The sequence below is a fragment of the Phoca vitulina genome, unplaced genomic scaffold (genome assembly GCF_004348235.1).
Source record: "Phoca vitulina isolate PV1807 unplaced genomic scaffold, GSC_HSeal_1.0 scaffold50, whole genome shotgun sequence".
NCBI classification, from domain to species: Eukaryota; Metazoa; Chordata; class Mammalia; order Carnivora; family Phocidae; genus Phoca; species Phoca vitulina.
The window spans coordinates 7,004,690-7,019,262 of NW_022589753.1; positions in this window are offsets into that span (position 1 = coordinate 7,004,690).

Consider the following 14,573-nt stretch of genomic DNA (forward strand, 5'->3'; position numbering starts at 1 on the left):
TCCATGTTCATATCCATGTCCATGTCCAGGTCCAAGTCCATATCCATGTCCATATGTATATTTATATCTATATATCTCATCTTTATCTATATCTACACACACACAATGTTGCTATCTAAATACACATACATATACTATATCCGTAACTCTCTATATAACTGTACTATATCCATGTATATGTGTCTACGTGGATATCTACATCTACAACTACAGCTACATACACATGTATACATATCTATCATTTATCTATCAACCATCTATCTACCTATCAAGTTGTTATTTGTACTTAAAAAAAGCTCGATGGATTTTCATCAAAGAATGTTCCTTCATGAAATTTAGACATACGGCATGTACAAAAGTCAGTATAGGCATGTGGGGAGAGACACATATATAAAGAAACTGCTATTATTTACCTTTAGCTCACATTACATTTTCTTCCACAATAAATCAAAAGATGCTTTTTTAAAAATCTTTCTTGGTTCTTGAAGGGACTATCAACATTGCTTGTCTCCAGCATCTTTCATTCACAGATTATAAGACAATCTATAGACAGGTACCACCAATCCCTAATATGTCATTGAGGGATAGGAAGGAAATAAAGAGCTTACTCAATAAAATAGTTGATATTTATTGAATGCTTACTAGCTGTACCGTATACATACCATCTCAGTTACTCTTCACCATGAATCTGTATGGTAGGTATTATCACCCCCATTTTACAGATAAGAATGTTAAGATTCAAAGAGATTAAACAACCTATTTTACATAACAGTCTCCAATGCCAGAGCTAACTTTCCATCTCAGGGAGAAAATGTCATCACCTATCTGCCTCAAATCACAGAGCAGTCAGTCTGTAAGTACATTACCTTCTTGACTGCAAGTAAATGTTTTCCTCATTAGCTTTCTTATGTTATCACATAGTTTTCATAATAATTAAAAATGTAGGATCCTTGATCAAATTGCCTTGATTCAATATTGGCTCAGCCACTTATTAGTTGTGTGACCTTAGACAATGTATTAAGCTTTTCTTGAGCTTCAGTTTCCTCAAACAAAATGGCATAACAATAAAATCTACCTGATGGTGTCGTGTGAAGATTAAATGAGACAGTACATATATGGTGCTCATAATTCTGCCTAGTGTATATCAGTACTAAATCCTTAGTGAAGTTAGTTGATAATATCGTCATTACAAGGACATTTAAAAACTAATATTAAACATGTGGTCATGCATTCAGTGACTTCTATACATGACATAAAATTGACTTGACTATTGACAAGAAAGGCATATGGCATGTAGCTTATTTCTTTTTAAAATGTTGTTAATTGTGACTCAGATTTAGAACTTAGACAGGTGTGCATTTAATTATATTTGGAACTTGGCAACTTTCCTTCTTTAAAAGGAAATGCAAACATAGAAAAAGAAAATTACAACAAATATTTATAAATTAATTCTCTATTTGATAAGTACTTTTGGCAAATGCCAGTAACTTTGCAAAAGCCAGAAAACAAAACAAAATAAAACAAAGAAAAAAAATGGTTTTAGTAGAGAGAAAATGATTTAAAAAGCTGAAGAGTGTCTAGAAAGATATCCTTAGAAAATGTATTATATCTGTTTTTGGTTTGTTTGTTTTCTTTCTTTTTCTTTTGCCCCCAGATCCATAAAACATATTTAGTTGACTTTCTCATCTCATAATGTAGCTGATATAGGCTGGGGGGATAGGACCTCAGAAGATGATGCAAATTTTGAGGGATTCGGATTTGAGAATTCAAGAGTGGTGGCAATGTTGTGAATCAGTAGTTGACAGATCACATAACGTATTTGCTGTCCAGGGGCTGTTCATTATGTTTGTTCAGAAATCCTCACTCCATCCTGGCCTACAAACTCATAGTATCTGGCCCTACTTCTGTATCCTCTACTGCTAGACATTCCCTGAATTCGTCAGGATACGGTAGGTTGTAAACGCTTTAATAAACAACTCCACCGTCTCAGTGGCTGAACATAACAGAAGTTTATTTCTTGTTCATATAGTTTCTTTCTGAGATGAGACATTTTCCATTTGATGAATGAGCCACCCGAGCACAAGACCTTCCACATTCACTCCCACAGGAAAAGAGACACTAGAGAACCATAAATGGCTTTCCACTGCTCCATTGAGGAAGAATATGCGCCATTGATCTTTGCAGTTCAGTGGACAGAAATGTCAGATGTCTCTGTCTAACTGCCAGGGAACCAAGCAATGCATGCTCTCTGTGCGCCCAGAACAAAAGGAGAAATGGGTACTTTTGGGTATCACACCTGCTCTCGCTCTGTGCTCCAGTCACGTTGACCTTCTTTCTATTTCAGGAATACTCCAAGATTATTTCTATCTTAGGATCTTTGTACCAGCTCTTCTGTAGGGCAAATGAATAAAGCATTCCAGGTACAGAGAATAAATAGAACAAACACCCAATCCAGGAAGAAGGCTCCTGCCTATGGTCCTCACAAAGGTGGTCCCTGATGTCATTCTTGGCAAACGCCGCCTCCTCAAAGGGGCCTTTCCAGTCACAATCTGCTCCTTGATCCCTCTTTAAAGTGAAGCAGAGAATTTAACATTATCGGTTGTTCTCTTGATTTTTAAGGTTTACCTCTTATCTCTTCTCTCCCTTTGAATATAAGCTCCATGGGATCCAGACTTTATCTTATATTTTGTGCTGGGATGGTAGCACCCAACATGATCTTGGTACATATTGGCCGTCAATGTATACTTGTTGGCATAAATAAACCAGAAGGATATGCAAATCAGAGTAAGTGCGTATGTGATGATCAAAATTTACTTGACCGAACAATCTATTCCAACCTCCAGTTCAACACTGGAACCTCCTATGCATGATTCCAGGCAGAAGAACATCCAGATTCTACCTGAATACACCTAGGGGATGGGAAGCTCACCACATCACATCAAGGGCAACATGACAGCATTTACTGAGCATGAGTGCTGTTCTAAGAACACTTCATTTTAACTCTATCTCTATAACAACCCTGTGTTATGAGTATAGAATAGAATCTTAGTTCAACTTTAAATTTACCTGAAAAATTAATCATCGCAATGTAAATCACTTTGGGGATGAAGAACTAGGGGCTCAGAGAAGTTTAGTAATTTCCTCCGAGTCACACAGTTATTTTAATCTCAAAAGTAAGCTTTTAACTACAATGATCTAATATTTTTTCAGAAGTGACTTACTCAGTTTTTGGATATATCTAAGTAGAAGGTATTTCTTACTTCAAACCAAATAATGATTCCCTATAACTTTTCATTGTTAATGTATTTTTTCCTGCTCATAATATTGTTACGTTGTTCATAAAAATATGAACAATGATGTTATGTTGTGTTATGCTATGTTCCTATTATTATGAACAATGATAACATTGTTATTATTGCTGCTATAATAACAATATTATCACTGTTCCCACTTCTGTCTGGAAGCCAAGGCAAAATTTGAAGACAGTCTTCAACAAGATGACATTAATTCCAGACAACTCTCTATCATGGTTGCTATCTTTTTGATGTAGAAGGGCTTGTCAGCATCCCCTTCCAAATGTGCTACCAGGTTGGGAATGAATTTTTTCAGTATCGTCTGACCAGCACACTCTATGATACTTCCTTTATCATTACTGACTTGTACACTACGTCCAGTTTTGCAGCCTATTGTTGCTTTAGCTTATGTAGGAAATGAGTCCTACTAACAAGTTCTATGAGCTTCCTATAAAATACTATAGCTTATGAAGAACAATCAGGTTTTGTGTAATGTATTCTTTTTTTTTTTAAAGATTTTATTTATTTATTTGACAGTGAGAGAGAGAGAGAGAAAGAGCATACAAGCAGGGGGAGCGGGAGAGGGAGAAGCAGGCTCCCCATTGAGCAGGGAGCCCGATGGGGGCTTGATCCTGGGATCCCAGGATCATGACCTGAGCCGAAGGCAGACACTTAACCGACTGAGCCACCAAGGCACCCCTGTGTAATGTATTCTTTTCACTGAAATGATCCCACACATTCATCCCTATTAAACACAAAGATGGGGGGAAAAAAAAGAGAACAGAGCTTTTCCTGCCTTCACTATTAGGAAGGGCCCAACCTCACTCTACAAACACCAGAGACTATTTGCCAGAATATATTCCATTATGATCAAATGAAAGGAAACATCCACCCTGCTCTGAAACACACTGAATTTACATGACAGTGAAAACCCAGAGGAATTTCACCCATATCAGAGAGGGTAATGGCTAGAAGCGTTTGGAGTATAGACATCTCAACCCACCCTCAGTCACGTGTGTATGCTCACATATACAGTCTCTCTCTCTCTCTCTCTCTCTCACACACACACACACACACACACACACACACACACACACACAGAGTCCATTTTCCTACTGACGATATTCAGGGACAGAGCGGATGGTGCACATGGACAATAGACTGAACTCAACCACCTGCAGGGGTGAACTGAGAGGTCACTGGAAGGAAAGTCCTTCTGTTTTCTTTTTTTAAGATTTTATTTATTTATCTGACAGAGAGAGAGAGTAAGAGAGAGAGCGAGTACAAGCAGGGGGAGCAGCAGAGGGAGAGGGAGAAGCAGACTCCCTGCTGAGCAGGGTGCCAGACGTGGTGGGCCCTGGGATCATGACCTGAGCCAAAGGCAGACGCTTAACCGACAGAGCCACCCAGGTACCCCAGTCCTTCTGTTTTTTGTCTTCTTTTTAAAGATTTTATTTATTTATTTGACACAGAGAGAGGGAGAGCTAGAGAGGGAACACAAGCAGGGGGAGTGGGAGACGGAGAAGCAGGCTTCCCGTGGAGCAAGGAGCCCGATGCGGGGCTCGATCCCAGGACCCTGGGATCACGACCTGAGCCGAAGGCAGATGCTTAACGACTGAGCCACCCAGGCGCCCTGTCCTTCTGGATTTTTAAGCGGAGCATACACATTCATTGAGAGAGCTCCACAGTGGTTTCCAGAAATGACAAATCCAGACCTTCATACAAACACCTAATTCAAAGACAGAAATACCCCCATGAATGAAACAGCTTTTATGAAGTTACCAAAGAAGTTACCAAATAACTTCTTTAAAAGTTAAATATTAATGGCACTCAAGAAGATGCTGTGTCATTAAAACAAGACAGGCTGCTAAGAAACAAAAGGGGCTGAGAATAGGATATTTGGAAATAAAATGTTTTTGAATTAAAGTATCAGTAGAGGTAATGAATTATGCTCCTGCGTAATGTCTAGCTAACATAAAGGCATGAGAGTAGTTTGTTTATTACTAGATAGAAATTTTGAGAGAAAAGTAAGATGTGGGGAAATAAAGGACAGATCCAGGAAATCCACTATCTATATAGTCTCCAGGGAATGGGAAGCTACTGCAAGGGTCAGGGAACTTTTTCTGTAAAGGGCCAGATAGTAAATATTTGAGGGCTCTGCAGCCGTTCAAGTATGCTCCTGGTGCACGAAGGTCATGAAAGTAGCACTAAATGCATGTGGCTGTGTTCCAATAAAACTTTATTTACAAAATAGGCAGCAGGCCAGGGGTGCCTGGGTGGCTCAGTCGGTTAGGCGTCTGACTCTTGATTTAGGCTCAGGTCGTGATCTCAGGGTTGAGGGATGGGGCCCCACGTCGGGTTCCATGCTCAGCATGCAGTCTGCTTGAGGTTTCTCTCTCTCTCTGCCCCTCCCCTGGCTTGTGCACACGTGCTCTCTCTCTCTCTCTCAAAATAAATAAATAAAATCTGTAAAAAAAATAGGTAGCAGGCCAGATTTGCCCTGTGCATTGGATTTTGCTGACCCTTGAACTACGGGATAGAGAGAAAATAATAATCAACAGCAACTAAGCATCATGTTTAAACATAGGTTTGGATTCAAGCAGACCTGACTTTAAATTGCAGCTCTGTTGCTTACTTGCTGTGTGATCTCAAACACTTTCACCCCTCTAACTGCAATCTCATCCTTCGTTAGGTGAATGTCTCACACAGTGTATAGTTAAGAGGAAAGCATGATAATAGTTCATATTATTAAGGTAGGAAAATTGAATGGTATATAAAGAGCTTACCTTTGTGCTTGGCTCAATAAATAATAATACTTGTAATTTGTATTCTTATCACCAGTGAAGGAACATATTAAATATATAAAGCATTAGTAAAAATCAATAAGAAATGATAGACACCTCAATATTTTAAAGGTATTAGAATCAACTCACAAAAGAGGAAATATATTAAATTCTTAATATGGCAAAAAATAGAATCTCACCAGGAATTATATATATATAATGATTTGATAAGAAAGGAGAGATTAAAACTTTCTTTTCCTATTTTGGGTGTTAGTGAATGTAAAAAGAAATAAGCACTTTCATCTACTTATAACGGTGATCAAAACTGATACAATTCTAATTGAAGGCAAATTGGCACTTTCATTTCAAAGGCCACAAATACGTGTGTACCTTTTGAGCCTTCATTCTACTTCCAGAAATATATCCTGCAGAAATAATTATGGATGGGAAAGAATTTGCCTCAAAAATGTTTCTTATAATTTTGTTGGGAGTCCTTACCAACACCAATGATAAACAATTCAAATACACAATAGAATTTTGTTTGATAGTGAAGCCATATTACAGGATATTCAGCAAAATCCTTCAAATGATGTCCTAAGATTTATTTTTTTGTCTTTGCCTTTCTATATTTACTAAATTTTCTACAATATTCTTACGTAGTGAGAAAACACAATAGATTTTCTTTTTTAACAAATAAATGTTATTAGAGTACATATTAGAATTTTTGGTTGCAAAGGGCAAACACAGAGGATTCCTTTCCTAATCAAAAAGAGAATTTATGGTTTTGCCTTGCTAAAGAATAGAGGAGTGAATTTAACAGTCTATTTTATTTACTGTCCTACCAAGAAATAAAGACATGGTTGGATTGAGGGTCTGCAGCAAGTTTGCCTGAACGAATTTCTCTCTCTCTCTGCTTTCTTCTGTGTTGGCCTGATTTTCTGGCAGAGTGTGAGGTGTCAGGAACAGACACTTCCCAACTAAAGTCAAGGCAGGCTCATTCAAACTCCAACTTGACAGCAAGAGCTTTCATGTCAATCCAGTTTAAAATAATACCCACCTCCCACACTTTCTTCCTGGCCCCAGCTTTAATTTTCTCCATGGTGTTCATCACTCCTGGAATTCTCAATACTTGAATAATTCTCCCTCCTCTGTCTCTCTTCACTAGAATACAAACTCCCCGGGGGTCTGAGTTTTGTTTGTTTTCACTAGGAAATCTCCAGTGCCTAAAACGGCTTTGCATAGAGTAAGTGCTCAAAAAATACTTGTTCAATATACGAATGAATGAAGAAGCTAAAACCAAGGAGGAAGGCAAGTAAAAGATAACCTTAGGGGGACTTCCCTCAGTGCGAGCGCTTCCTTGCAGAAACAGCTGAGTCCCAATGGTGACTTGCTCAAACTGTACCCACAGCAATTATAGTAGTAATAAGGTAATTGGGAGGTCACAGGAGTGGCAGAGAAAGTGGGATTTCCTCTTTAGAACCCCTGGGGAGACTGTTAAAAATTCAAATACCTGAATTCTACCACCAAGCAATTACAGAATTAAAATCTGAGAGTGGAGCCCAGGAATGTGCATTTGTGTGTGTGTGTGTGTGCTCCCCAGTGACCCTTGATTAGGCTAAATTGTGTGACCCACTACAGAAAGCCTCAGTCACTCCAGGCTGACCTCAGAAACGTGGACAGCTTGAAAATGGCTGAGGAACTCCTCTGTTATCTTCAGCAGAAAAGAAAGGCTGAGGATCTGCTCCTCAGGGTTCTGATCTTGGCAAAAACTAACCCTTCATTTGCTTTGCCTAAAATCCTTCCCCAGTTGTTGCAAGTGTCAGGAAGGGCCGCCTTGGCTGAGGTGGTGAACTGGGCAGGAACATTTAATAAGTTTATGGAAATTTGAAATAGGTTTGTAGTTACTCCTGAGTACGACTTATTTTAATCAAAGTGTTTACCTTGACAATGGAAGATTAAATGGAGCACTAATTAAGGAATTTTCTAATTATTCTTCCTTGTTGAAGACACCGCGCAGAGCCCTGACAAGATCAATTGTGCTCCAAACAAAGCTGAATGGTTGATTACTTGAGGGAATCAATCAGGCTTTTCATTGGCCTCTGAATATTCCTGACTTTCTCCCACTGTCGTCCCCACCTTCCTTTTTTAAATATGCAATCACAAATCTTGTGGAAATCAAACCATTCAAATAATCAGGATAACTCAAGGCACAGGGTAGGTGTGCCTAATTGATGAGAGGACTCCTGCCAACATCCTGTTATTGAACTTTTTTTTTTTAAAGATTTTATTTCTTTATTTGACAGAGAGAGACACAGCGGGAGAGGGAACACAAGCAGGGGGAGCAGCAGAGGGGAGGGAGAAGCAGGCTCCCCGCTGAGCAGGGAGCCCGATGCGGGGCTCGATCCCAGGAACCTGGGATCATGACCTGAGCCGAAGGCAGACGCTTAACGACAGAGCCACCCAGGCGCCCCATTGAACTTGTTTTAAGACAGGAAAACTTTCGAGTTGCATGTTTAATAAGAGAAGATTGTGGAGATGCCTCAGCCAGCCAGTTTTTTTGACACAGCACACGGGGAAAAGAACTTTAGGAGAATGTGGAAAAGAAGGTATCATTGCTGTCCCAAAGTGCATATGCACTTAGAATAAATATACTATGTAGGTACAGCACACGATTTAAGCCAACACAATCCATTATATGTGCTTAGCAGCTAATTTAAAAATAATAATTAAGGGGTGCCTGGGTGGCGCAGTCGGTTGAGTTTCCAACTCTTGATTTCTGTTCAGATCATGATCTCAGGGTCCTGGGAGAGAGCCCCAAGAGGGGCTCCACATGGAGTGCAATCAGCTAGAGATTCTCTCTCTCCCTCTGCCTCTCCCCCTGCTCCTGTGCTTGCCAAAGCTCTGTCTCTAAAATAAATATATAAACCTTTAAAAAATAATAATAATTAAAATGAGAGAAAGGGCTAATTTAAATGGTGCTGGCTATTTTGCTCCTGGCAGCCTTAAAGTGAGCAGGAAATGGTAGGCATGAATCTTGTTCTCCCTGCTCAGGTCTCAGTCTTCTATCCCTCTCCTTGTGTGCAGAGGATTCTAATGTTTAAAGATAAGTTGCTTGTGTGTGTGTGTGTGTGTGTGTGTGTGTGTGTTTTGGTCCCTAAACACAAGTCACCTACTTCATCTGATATTCAACCAAAGAAATAGCAACTGTTCGAACACTGAAGGAAAAAGTGGCTGTGCTAGATATTCTTGGATAAATTTCCAAGGCTCACTGTAATTGCACAAGATGTTTGCCTTACCTACTGACGAGAACTTCACCATCTCCTCACGTGTGCACAAGCCAGCATGCACACACACTTACATCTATATCAAGCAAAATAAACTGTGCCCTTCAGCACCAGTTTTTAAGATGAGCCTATTTTCCTTCTTTCCAACAATCTTCACAGGAAATAGTGCTCATTTGTGAGCATGGCTGCCTAGGCTGGGGGTCAACTTTCATCTGCAGATATTAGGAATATAGAGGAAGGAGTTGATACCTGGGAGAAAAAATAAGAAAAATAAGAATAGCGGGTGCCTGGCTGGCTTGGTCAATGGAGCATGCAACTCTTGGTCTCGGGGTGGTGAGTTCAAGTCCCAAGTTGGGTATAGAGATTACTGAAAAATAAATCTTTAAAAATTTTTTAAAAATTAGAAAAAGAAAGATAAGAATACAAAGATGTTTGTTTACTATCATTACAACTTGCTCCATCCTCAAGTCCAAGTATTTATTAAATTCTAGTTTAGGAATATGCCAACAAATGTTAGTTTTCCTTCCCAAACCAGAAACACATTGGGGCATGAGGACCACATCTCTTCATTTTGCTAAAGACCAGGAACCCAGCTGAACCCCCAGTTGCTGAGAGGGTTTTTTTTTCTTTGAAAAGTCCTCTTGTATGGATCACTAAAGGGCAGCCAGGAAATATTCTGACCTCTGGGTGATTATTATTCTGAGGATGAATCTTGTTTAGCTTCAGAGCAGAACCACTTATTTTCTTTTCATCGTAACCATTAAAAAATGCTTCTTCTACACATGTTGACCTTCCTAGTAAAGAAAAGGAACTTCAGGGCATCAGAGCTCTGATACAATCCAAGAAAGAAAGATTGTTTTTCAACATGTCTATACACATAACTGTGCTTAATTTGCTAAAAGAAGAGACTCAAGTGAAATTATTTTAGATCCTTCCCATTTGCTTTTTGAATGCCCTGGTTCATGGAGATGTAATTCTGCAGGAAGGTAATTGCCATTTACACCCAGTCCAGGTCTGGCCTGCCTCCCAGCTGTTAGCAACACAGCTGATAGTTAGTTGCAGGTCTGATGGGAGGTATAGGTGGCCTTCATTCTGCCAGCCAGCAGCTGCCCACATCACAGCTTGAGCCTTTGTAGGCTCGCATCAACCTCAAGAACCTGCTTCCGGTGGTCCTGGGAAATGGCTATGCCATCTTTCTGGACTGCTTTTCAGGAAGACTTCTCCTTCCTTCTCATTAAAAGTAAAGATGTTCCAGAGAAATTTCCAACTATTTCCTTGCCACCAGCATTAAGCATTCTCATAAATTAGCCTTTCAAATAGGTCTTCAAATACTACATTTGGCCTGGAATTGGTGTCTGGTTTGCATTACCATACTTAAGAGTCTTTAACCAAGCTCAGTGGAGTCACTTTGCAAGCATTTGCAGACAGAAATAGAGCCACATAGTCAACAACATGTGTGAACGAAAAGAAACAGACACTTAATCTCACTGTGGAGTTTTCTTTATGGTTTTCCTGATTTCTTTAGTCGAGAACATACCTTTGCGGGAAAAGGAAAATGTCTTTTGAAAGAAAGCAAAATTTCTTCACGTAAAATGCTTTGCAACATTATGAAATGAACAAAGCAAAGTGCATTTCTGAAATTCTGACTCATAAAATAAACCCCCAAATCTAGTTTTATTCATTAGGGTTCTTTGCTTTAAAGCAACTAAAACTGACTCTAACTTCATTTTTGGAAAAATATGGGATAACTCACAGATTCTAAAAGAAGTTTCCAAAAGCTGAATCACAGCTAAGCAAGGATATAGGCAAAAGCTTTCCCCAAAGAACAGCAATAGAAATGGACAAATAAATATGACCCTTTAAACACTCTGGAAACTGACCAGTTCCAGACGTTTAACTCTTGAAAAATCTGCTCAATTTTGGTTAAAAAGAGTGGGAATCTGGAACAGGTCTGCTCCCAGCCTACCCCTGCTTGGTAGGTAGGCATGCAGGTTTTGCCAGATGGGACGGCCATGGGGATGGCAGCTTCTCTGCCCTGGTTGAAGGAGCTCGTGCAATTCGGAGCCGTGGGTGAGGGCCACAACGAACAGCCTTGCTGTTAAAAGTGACTACCTAAGAGTTGGTCAAATGCAGTGGGCCAATGGATACAGTTATTTTTTTTTAAAAGCTGTTGATTAGTTATGAGCAGAAAACTAATAGACATGGTTCCTAAAAGTAGGAAAGTGGCCCATGGCAAGTGAAGTGGAAATGCTACAGGCCAGGGCAAACAGTGGAAGAGGAGAATAAAAGGCTTGGGGAAGGGAACAGCTGTGATTGGTACATTCTGTTAGTTTGGGAAAACCCACCAGATAACCATGTTCCATAGTAGGCCCGAAAGATCAGCCCTTTACCAAAGCTATAGGAAACCCGTGGCTGAGGGAGACTAATTGTAGGAGACCCCATGACTCAGCTGGGCTAATAACAATAGGGATCATGGAACCTCACAACTATAGAAGCCAGGTGGCAGAGCTTAACCATCAGAAGCCCAGTGAATACGGGCATTGCAATGAGTGCCAAGGTCAGCATGGCAACCAGAGGGCCAGGCCCAGAGAATTGTGGGGATAGTTAATAGAACTTGTCCTCAGGGCCAAACTGATGGACAGTCAATAAGTGTCCTGTTACAGCCGTATAATCAAAAGAAATCCAGCATGGAGGATTAGGAGGCTGGAGATAGGGGCCTCAGTGTTACGGTCCTGTCCTAATTTTTGCAGCAAAGCCAGTGTTCAGACCAGGAATTCTTTCACTGAAGGAGTGGCTAGGTGCTTGGGAGGGAGGACCCTACCCCAGCACATGCTCATGATTCCTCTAGTCATCCTCCCAAGGGATCTGGGTAAAACACTGGGGAGGGCAATGGCAAACATCCAAATGTTCAAGGGCTGTTAGAAGTGCCTCAACTGAAATGATTTGCCACTCCCCATGTCATGCCCCCTTCCTGGGGCAGCCCACATGCATTGATTGGTCAACAGGGAATCATAAAAGCCAACCCACCTCACCCCAACTCAGGACACCCCAAAAGAGCTGCCCAGCTTTAGAGGTCCATGTGGGGTCCTGACTGCATCACGCATATTTCCCCCCTCCCCAGTGCCTTTCCTTCCTCTTCCTTCCCGAGAGTGCACTGTGCTCAGCTTCTTACATGCTTGTCTCCAACTCAGAGTCTGTCTGCCAGGGAGCCCCAACCCAAGATCATATACTCACAAGTGTTTTTGCAAACTGTAGAGCCCTATATACTTATAATGGGTATAGTTCACCTACTGAGTTGTTGTTTTATATACTCACAAGTGTTTTGTAAACTGTAGAGCCCTATATACTTATAAATGGGTGTAGTTCACCTACTGAGTTGTTGTTTTATCGTTTTCTTAGCCATGTAGTAAATACACTTCTATCAGAACTGTGATAATAGCTGTTAAGACATCTTTAGGATTTACTACTTAAGAAATCCTTCTTAGGGTAAATAGAACTGTGGCACAGACTATCTCTTACAATCCAGAAATGAAAGAATAGTCATCAATTGTGCATCTCATTAACATTTTATGTGAAAAATTAATGCCCAAATGGCCCCCAGTCTTTATTGCCACTATAAAGAAGGCCATGTAGACCCCAAAATAGTGTTCCTGAGTGATTAACTGAGCATTTGCATCCAGCTAATCATTCATGCTTGCAAATTATGATACCTAAGGCCTTTTATTTTTATAGTTTTAGTAAAAAAGCAATATAAAAAATAAATGAAATAAGCTAAGATGTCATTTACTTTTTCATGTTAAATGAGCCAGTGATTAGAAAAAAATAAAACTAGTTAATATTCCGCTCCTCCAAGATTTACAGTGTGTAAATATTTATGAAAATGTGCCTTTGACAAGAATAGGGGTACATAAGCAATTGGGTTTGCTGAAAGCCCTGATTCCCTTTTCCCTCAGCTTTACTGAGGTATGATTGACAAATAAAAACTCTATATATTTAGGTTGTGGGCCACAAAACAAAGGGATTTCACATTCCTTTTCCTGGGGCATGTCAGTTGGGTCCCACACTTGTAAATGAAAAATGACAAATGTTTTTGGCACCAGAAACATAGGGAAATAAGATATCATTGACATCACATCACCAATAAAAAGGCTCAATATGAATGTTTAATATTTTTGAATAAATTGTTTAAGCTTGAATTTGGAAAAAGTTCACCTGAATAATGTGGTTATATAAAAATCCAATGAGACAATAGAAATGTGTCTTTGGTGTTTACTTAGGTACAAACTCAAATGGCCACAGATCCTGGCAGGTATTTAAAAAAAACACACACAAAAAAACAGGGGTGCCTGGATGGCTCAGTTGGTTAAGCATCAGCCTTCGGCTCAGGTCATGATTCCAGGGTCCTGGGATCCAGCCCCGCATCAGGCTCCCTGCTCAGCAGAGAGCCTGCTTTTCCCTCTCCCTCTGCCACTCTGCCTACTTGTGCTCTCTAGCTCTCTGTCAAATAAATAAATAAAATCTTAAAAAAAACCCCACACAAACAAACAAACCAACCTAAAAACCACTGTGAATCAGATTGGTTCTCGTCCCTTATAAACAATAGGGGATGGCAGGGTTTATGGTAACAATGACTGACATTTACCTCTTAAAAACATTAGGATTCTGTATTTGCACAAAAACATACATACAAACAAAACACAGTGTGGACAGAAGATCAGGGCAATCATGTGCTACCTCTCTTTCATATCGTATTCAGATCTTTCAGTTTGAGAGAGCAATTTTCGTTTCACTTAGTTGGAAGAATGGGGAAGAGGCTTTTAAGTTGTCTATGGATATTTTAAATTGTGACAAACTTTTCAGGATCAGTGGGTGTAACTATTATCATTACAGAATACTTTTGTATGCATGGAGGGTTCTGTTTTTATATTCCAGAATTGACTTCAGTTCTGATGCTAATTGCCAGTTTCTATTTCATTGACTAATTTTTTTTAACTTAGATAATTCATTTAGCCTCCCTATACATCATGTCACTATGTCTCTCAGCCCAGAAGGTAGAGAATAACACAGATTTGAGATGATTTCAGTAGTGGGACAGGTCCTGAATGAGATGGATAGCTCTTACAAATGCCTCACAGCCGAGATGGCCAGGCAACCTCAGCTCGAGGATGCTTCTTACTCAAAGGTAAGCTGATACTCGTACTGTTTTGCACCGT